Genomic DNA, 9367 nt, shown 5'->3' with positions numbered 1-9367 from the left:
CTAATCTTCCTTAAGAAGGACAGTCTAGCAGATAAAGTACAGGACCAGAAGTCAGAAGAGCTGGCTGTTTTTGGCTTGAGCACATACCTTTGTGTGCTCTTAGGTAAGTTACTTCAGGCTGTTCTAACCACAGATTTTGTACCAACTTTAACTACATTGATTTAAAAAAACAATATAATAAATATGGTGCAACCACCTAGTGTGGACACAATTATACCAGTATAATGGTGCTTTTATTTGCCAGAGCTTATTTCTGTAAATTTACTGGTTCTAAACTGATACAGTTATAGCCATACAAAAAGTGTGTGTAGACAAGCCCTTAGTCTCTGTGCGTCAGTTCCCCACCTGTGAAATGGGGATAAAAATACTTAACTATTTGCACAGAGAGCCATGAAGCTTTCTAGACATTAATGAACTAGGACTATTGAGTCCTCAGATGGAAGATGCTTTGAGATTGCAAATTATTATTATTCAGATGCAGAAGTTAGTAAGCCAGCTCCTCAGCTGGTGTAACTCTGAATAGATGCACTGAAGCTACTTTGATTTATACCAGATGATGATCAGAGCAATTTTTTTAAATAAATGATTTTTAATAGGAATTAGTTTATTATAATTATCTTGAAAGTATCTACAGTTGCTAGGATATGAATCTTTGAGGCATAAACACTGATTTTGGAAGTAATTTCACAAAATGCTAAAGGAACTGCCCCCAGAAATCTAAGTGAATGAATAAATGCTACTGTTAAACCAAAAAATTATCTTTTGTTGCTATTTCAGCGACTTATTTAAGAAGTTCCTATTTCATGTAGAAAGTGCTTCATTTGGTTTCTGTGCTTCCAAATCTACATGCAATTTTGTGTGCAAATGACATTCTGGATAATACTGTCTTACAAAGTTGGGAGACAATCCTGCCACACACACACTGCATTTTCTGGATCAAGCACACAATTATCTATTAAAGATATATGAGCTGTCTGCAGTGCAATCAGGTTATTTGAAGTTAGGGGGGAAAAAAGATGTAAATGGTTCCATGGGAAACAGTCACAATTAACTTCATACTTACTCTAGGGCAGCCTGGGCTGGAGGTCTGAAATGTACTGCAACTAATGATGGAAGATCTTCACACAGTGCAAACTGTAGGAACTGTCCAAAGACTGAGGAAGAAGTCAGCTGGCAACACGAAGAAGTAAGAGACTACTAGGCATTGCCCCCCTAACCACAACCTTCCTCTACCAAAACATCCAAGGTAATAGTGGATTCCTGGAGCCTTTTTGGAGGGAAGGGAATCAATTGATGAATACCGAAGCCTCTTCCACATATGCAGGGAGACTTAGAGGTTCCTTTTGGATGCTAGAATTTAAATTCAAGCCTCCAAGCAGCAAACTCTCCTGGACTGATTTGTTTTCAGCCTAATGCAAATTGAAGTGGAGGGTTCACGTAGTGAAACTCATAATGAACTCAATCCTGCAGGATATGCTCAGTATATGTCATAAGACTGCTTTGTTCTGGGGCGTTGTGTAAACAATTTCAGGCCCCTATTCAGAGAGATTTTGAGTTGCCTCCTGAGATGCACAGAGGATTCTCAACACCCATTGCAGTCAACTGGAATTGAAGGCACTCACCTCCCCACTGAAACAGGTTCCTAGACATTAAGGTTTGTTCTTATTTGAAGGCATGAGGGAGTTATGTACTTAATTCACCTGCATATTGATGTAGCGCATAGACCATTAAGTAGAAGGCAGCTAAAGGCAATTATTCTGATAATTAAAAATTATAATCAGAATAACTTTGAATTTAGTATTATGCTACAGATACCAAGAGAGATATGGATAATCATAGGCTTAGTCACCGTTCCAGTTTCAAGGAGACTTGTATTAGACTTTGAAGTATTGAGTAAACCACCTTCAATGACTTTGTGTAGTATTTAAAAAAGAAAGATTTTGCTAAGTAACGTGACTTGCTTTCACAAACAAACAAAAAATGGATTCCAAAAATCTTGGGAAAGTTTGCACTAGTATTACAGCTGCATTTCTTGCATTATTAATTATATTTTAGGAATGAAACTTTCACAGAAAAATAATACCGCCCTTTCAGCAAAAGACAATGGCTGTAGTTTTAATGAGATGAGTCTGAATTAGAACCCTGGATCCAAACTTACTCCTCTAGCAGGGGCCTTAAGTACATCACAGTAAACCACATTACCAGGTGCTCTCCTTATGTCAAACTGATTCACATATACATTTGAAACAGGTAAACAAACAAAACAAGAAAAAAAAGAGTGCTACCCCCTATATGAACTGAAACACTGATAAAAACCAAGCTATACTGTGGGACAAGATTCTAATTGATTAAAAAGACACCTTTCAATTCAGATTCTGGTAGCTCTTCAGACACTGACAGTGTTGCACTCTCTTATTTCTCTTACATTTTCAGAAGCTTTTCTTGTTTGACAGAAAAAAAATATCATGCAAATTATCTTTCTAAATCACTCTCTTTAAACATTTGCCTTCCTTTTCATGTTTGTCACTGACCTATTGTAGACCCCCTTTACATGAAAAATTACTCAAGCACTTCTTCCACATCAGCATTCATTAGCAGCTAAGGGTTCCTGGCACACAACAGGGGTTTTGCCTATTATGCAGTTTGGGAATGTTCTAGTCAGAAACAGGGGCAGATAATGAGGAAGAGAAATACAAATCTATAAAATTTATATCACCATGCTCTCTTTTCCCTAGGCAAGCAGTAATGGGGAAATATTTTCATAAGTCTGGCTTCTTTTTGTACACTTTTTATCATCTTAAAGATAAATATCTTTGAGTCCTACTTCATGAGCTGTTATTCTATTTCCCCTTTTCTTATATAGGTTCTGGTTCATCAAGGTACTTGGTGCACATATTTAACTTTAAGCATTGATTTCACTGGGACTCAGTATGTGCATAAATGTTTGCAAGACTGGATTATTCATTAAACATATTTGCTTATTTCAGTTTGAGCATAAGACAAAACATCCACATTTGTAAAAAAAAGAGTCAAAATGCAGTAAAATAATCACTGCAGAAAACAGTCTTCCAAGATTTCAGAAAAATGGGTTCCAACAAAAAGGATTTAATCTCAAGCCCCCTGGGTCAGTGCTAGGGTGACCAGATGTTCTGATTTTATAGGGACATTCCCAATTTTTGGGTTTTTCTTATATAGGTTCCTATTACCCCCCCGCCAACACCCATCCTGATTTTTCACACTTGCTGTCTGGTCACCCTAGTGCTGAGGTGGATAGAAAGAGGATGTCCCTCAGAGCTGAAGCTGGCATAGGATAGAGGCAAGTACACAATGTGTGAATAGAAGGTGAATACCTTGATCCAGAAATGTGAACTGGTCTGAAACAGAACTACAAGGAAGTCAGTGATGCGAATGTCCTATGCTAGATTATCACGTTTTTAACCAGGAGGATATTACTTATGTAACCCTTCTGCCAGGCGGAGCTGGCAGCAACCAGGTCCAGGTTCAATATCTAGGGGTTCCTTTTCAACAGTACAACACAGGACTGGCTCAAGTCCCCACCCAGTAACCTGGGAAAATTACACAGCACCCGTGGGCGCCTCTGAGAGGCAATACTTCTCCACTCGCAAGCACAAAGTCTGAGTGTAGAAAAGAAACTCTGAATGAAAGGAGGGAAGTCACCTGACATTAAGGTGACCAGATGTCCTGATTTTATAGGGCCTGTCCCAATTTTGGGGTCTTTTTCTTATATTACCTCTATTACCTCCCACCCCCGTCCTGATTATTCCCACACTTGTTGTCTGGTCACCCTACCTGACATTAATTAGGGAAAATGCCACAAGTGGGATTCATAATCATAAAACTGTGAGCAGGACACCCACCCCAGAATGCATGGGGCAGTGCCTTCCACCTCATGTTCTTGAGTTCTACAACCAAAAGTTTATTTTCTGTGCCCCTCTCTGCTCCCTCACCATACCCCACTCACAGTGGTTGCCTTTGGTCAGTGAGGACCCAGGGTTCAGAAGTGCATCTATGTGAGTTCACCTCTCACCTAGGGAAAAAAGAACCTTGCTTGTACTTGCTCTGGCTGGCTGCCCCGCCAGCCGTGGTTCCTCTCCACTGGCCACCCTGCCAGCCGCTCGTTGCCTCACCAGCCACTTGTTCGCTGGCTGACTGTCAGTCACCTTCTCATGCCACCTGCCTCTCTGCTGTGACCTCTGCACATCAGTGTCTCAGTAATTTTCAGCTGTTTGAAGGCTGGGTAGAAACACTGCCCCATCCCAAGTGATTTCAGCTCTCATATGAGCACTTTAACATAACAAAGATGCTCCCAATGAAACCTATTTATCTCTTAGAGAGATTCCACACCTCCTGGCTGAGACACCTGTCTCCACCTCTCTTACTTTCACAGGGGTCTGGATTCAAGCTCCTGGCTTAATGAGGTCCTTTCAGCTGAGGGTGAACCCCTCATTTGGGACAGGTTAGGCACAGTTCTGTTCCCCTTTATTCATACCAATAATAACAGCAACACTGATAACAGTGTTTCACTACCCCTACATTCAGTACTAAAGTGAGTTGTAACCCAACCCCTGCCAACGTTGATTATTTTGAGCAACACCTCTCTATCTGCTGGGTATCTAAACAGAGTAGGTGTGTTCATGTAAATACAGTTTGCTCCTGAAGTCTCTCCCTCTCCCAGCTAGCTGTTGGGGAGAATTCATTCAGACCCTGCTTAGACTTATAGTGAAAAATCTTCAGTGACTGCCCTTATTAGCAACCTAATTTCTTTAGAGACTGCCCCAAACCTATTGAGTGCAGCTATATTCCATTTTTATTGGAAGGCAAATTCTTTCAAGAAGCTGATTTTGTTGCTTTGTGGAGAGGTGCAGATACACAGGGCTTCTATATGAATGAACCTTTGTTCCCAAATCTGGCAGAAATATGGGTAATGTCACCTAAATTTTTACCAAGGGGAAGTAAACCCCCTCCCCCAGCATGTTGTGGGGCAATCTCTGCAATGAAAAATATCCCAGTCTATCCCAGGCTTTTCATGCAGGGGCCAGAGGGTGACAATCCAGCTTCTTGTTTAAAGAGCAGCTAATAAAGTGAAAATGTCCACTAAGTGATAGGAAAGGGCCAGGTGAAGGAGTCAGGTTAGTGCAATACACTCCAAAGTTCAGGTAGGAAGGTGAACTGTGGTTCTAAAAGAGACAGTGGTGGTAAACACATGGAGAATACCCAGAATGAAGAGATGGGCTTTCAAGGCCACTTCAGTCACATTATTTTGCATTGCCAGGCTTATTGGTCTTGATGAAGGCAATGGGAGTTCACTGAATGTGGTAATACAGATAATCAGGTCAACAGAATCTCAGCCATACTACAACTAAAGGGCACAAACCCTTGAGAACTCCATACCACCACCCATTGTTTCTTTCTTCGTTGCTTAGCCCATGTACAATGCACATTGGTAACTTTTAAAATTATTATTTCCTATCACTTTACAAGCTCTCTGTCCTTAAATGTCCTTAATTCCTTATGAGTCCCCTAGACCTTTTTCCTGCTAATTTTGTTTCTAGAACATGGCAAGAATGTCACAGATGACATGCTTAAGAAATGTCCCCAATCAAATTGTTCTTTTAATACAAATCGGCTTAAAATTTCCCATATTCCTTCAGACTAGCATATTCTCTACATTTTGCAGACTTATTCCAACATGCTAAAACTGTTTTCAAAAGTGACTGTCAGTTTGAAAAATTAGCCTTACTTACCATGCTTTCTATACTGGAAAGGAAAGCTGACGGGTGCATCAGCAGCAAATAGCCGAACATTTCTATGATTAAGCCTTCGAGTTCACATCAGAGCAGATGAAAGGATTAAAAGGCTTAAATCCTTAATTTTTTTTAATCCTAACTGAACTTTAAATATTTAATGATTCTTAGAAGACTTTAGGTTTTTATATCTTGTTTATATAATATTTTAAGAACAATTTCAGAAGGTCTTCAATTTCTTTTTAATTTTCTAACCCATTCCTTTGTTTTAATTGGAGGAGCCACTTATCTAGTTGGGAGAGGGATTTTGATAAAAATGATGTAGGGCTTAAAAGTAAAGCTAGGTGCAATCAGAATTCAAACAAGAATTGCAAAAGTATCCAAAACTAATCTTAAAAATTGTTTAACTATATTGTACCCCCTTAGTATAACACTTTTTCAGAAAAAAAAACCCAAAACAAACAAAAAAACTATTTTAAAAGATATTTTGTTTTCTGCATTTTCTTGCCTTCTTAACTGCATCACATTACAAAGTACATAATAAAATTATATAAATAAAAAGAACCACCTCATCACATATGGCACCAGTTCTGGACATCTTATATATGACCAGCTCGGCCTTTTAGAGCATAAAGTGATTGCCTCTGTGGGCTTGGCAGTGACTCTTCTCCCTCTGGTAAAGTACTGAATTGTTGGCCAGATGCAGTTGGAGCTTAATCCAAACCCAGTGAAATCAATGGAAGGACTCAGTGAGCTTTTGATTGGGGCCTTATCTTGCTATCTTCTTCTGAAGTATCGAGTACTGCAGTTGGAGGTAGAATACCAGACTAGATGGACCAATTGTCTCCTCCGTATGAAAACATTGCTACTTGCACTTGGCCTTGTCAACCAAGAATAATAGTATTCTAATTAAACAATATTTTTCTACACAATCTAAGATACTGGTTAGTATTTTTATGCAAAGTACTGTTGAAAAAATAAACCGTGCATGTGCCATTCTCATTTTAATGAAACTCAGTTTCATAAAATAATTCATAATAATAAATAATAATAATAAAATCACATAATGAAACTGATGCCCAAATTGCTCAGCAAATTAAATTCTTATCAGATAAGATACTCCACTAACCACATATTCCTTTACTACAAAATGCCCCTTTGAAATCAATGTGGTCACTCTCCTGATTTGTAAAGGAATTCGCATAGTAAAAATGTTATGTGATAATATTTTATAAACGAATCATACAGAAAGGGAAAACATATTGTGAAAACTAACCACTCTGCCTGTGTGTTAGCAGTCAATCTCTGGAACATAAATCACTCAGCAAATTCATTTTTCATAAATCCTTTTCTTTTTTTTAAATAAAAGAAACAAAATAAACCAGGCAGAGGGGAAAAGAAAAATAAGCAAAAGAAAAAAAATCAAAGTGCTGAGCACGGACTGTGGCATGGGTAGGTTGTGGGAGGGTAGGTAAGAGAGTAGGTAGGTATACCAAGGTGGCATGCCTGCACCTAACTATGTTCTAGCTATTTTTACTTCCTATAAGTGTCCATAGGAGGCTCTGACTTATGCAGGGTCAGCCTCAGAATCTTTACATCACCTTTGCCTGCTACCTTCTTTCCTGAGACTAGCTCAGCCTCAGACAGACCAGAGAATTGGGGCCAAGATGGATAATGGAAAGCATGACCCAGCATTAAAAGAAGTGGCATCCCCAGCAATGTGATATTTAGCATATTTTTCCTACAATTACTTTTGTATTTTTTCCCTTTTTTCAGTAAAAAAGTGAAAAGCATTCAGCCAGAGTAATTAGATCTCCTTTAACAAAACATTTGGGGTTTGATTCACATTTAAAGAAACAGCAACTGTTTTTGCAGCAGTCAAAAAGGTAAAAACAAAACAAAAAACAGAAGCCTTATATTTTTCTGAAGTCTCTTTCAGCAACCAAGGTATATCAGATTAGGAATCGCGTATCATCCTCCACCACATACAATATTATCATTTACTGGTCTCAAGTTTGTGTCTATTAAACAAACAGATTTAGAGGAGTTACACTTAGCCTAGCTTCCCAAAAGTGAGATAAAAGTTCAAAGACAAGGAAATCGTGTGTCACATATGAACAGCCTATTTAATTATCTGGCTGAGGCAATAATGTTACATTCCAGCAACAAAACAGCATTTAATTACATTGGCATGAATATTACAACAAGAACTATACTTAGAATACACACAAACTAAATGCTGGCATAATCTTTTCATAATGTACTTAACAGTCGCAATAACAGAATTGATTTGTTAAAATGTTATCTCACAAAATAGAAAAATATTCACTAAAAATACCAGGCCACATGTTCCCTTCCTGGAAGAAAGCCCATGGGAAGGGCTCAAGAAATGTTGTGGTTTACTTACCAGAATTTCTTTTGCATTTTTCTCTCAAAGAAAGGGGCTTGGGAAAACCAAATAACAGGCAAGACCTAGAAAAAAAAATCTATGGAACCTTAGACTACGGAGATATGGTGAAATCCTCCACTCCCACAGTGAAATCTATAACAAAATGCCCATAGACTTCAATGGGGCCAAGATTTCACACAGTGTCCATATGTGCGAATCACAAAGTGGTCATATGAGAGGACTGGCACCTTCATAGTACTCCCAGACATTCTGTTCACATAGAATCATAGACTTTAAGGTCAGAAGGGACCATTATGATCATCTAGTCTGACCTCCTGCACAACGCAGGCCACAGAATCTCACCCATCCACTCCTGTAACAAACCCCTAACCTATGTCTGAGTTACTGAAGTCTTCAAATCGTGATTTAAAGACCTCAAGGTGCAGAGAATCCTCCAGCAAGTGACCCGGGCCCCATGCTGCAGAAGAAGGCAAAAAACCTCCAGGGCCTCTGCCAATCTGCCCTGGAGGAAAATTCCTTCCTGACACCAAATATGGTGATCAGCTAAACCCTGACCATGTGGGCAAGACTCACCAGCCAGCACCCAGGAAAGAATTCTCTGTAGTAACTCAGATCCCACCCCATCTAACATCCCATCACAGGCCATTGGGCATATTTACTGCTAATAATTAAAGATCAATTAATTGCCAAAATTAGGCTATCCCATCATACCATTCCCTCCATAAACTTATCAAGCTTAGAGTTGAAGCCAGATATGTCTTTTGCCCCCACTACTCCCCTTGGAAGGCTGTTCCAGAACTTCACTCCTCTAATGGTTAGAAACCTTCATCTACTTTAAAGTCTAAACTTCCTAATGTACAGTTTATATCCATTTGTTCTTGTTTCCACATTGGTACTGAGCTTAAATAATTCCTCTCCCTCTCTGACATTTATCCCTCTGATATATTTATAAAGAGCAATTATATCTCCCCTCAGCCTTCTTTTGGTTAGGCTAAACAAGCCAAGCTCTTTCAGTCTCCTTTCATAAGACAGGTTTTCCATTCCTCGGATCATCCTAGCAGCCCTTCTCTGTACCTTTTCTGTACCTTTTCTTAAACATGGGAGACCAGAACTGCACACAATATTCCAGATGAGGTCTCAGCAGTGCCTTGTATAACGGTACTAACACCTCCTTATCTTTACTGGAAATACC

The sequence above is a fragment of the Mauremys reevesii genome, linkage group 9 (genome assembly GCF_016161935.1).
Source record: "Mauremys reevesii isolate NIE-2019 linkage group 9, ASM1616193v1, whole genome shotgun sequence".
Classification (NCBI taxonomy): domain Eukaryota; kingdom Metazoa; phylum Chordata; order Testudines; family Geoemydidae; genus Mauremys; species Mauremys reevesii.
This window is presented reverse-complemented; position numbering follows the sequence as displayed.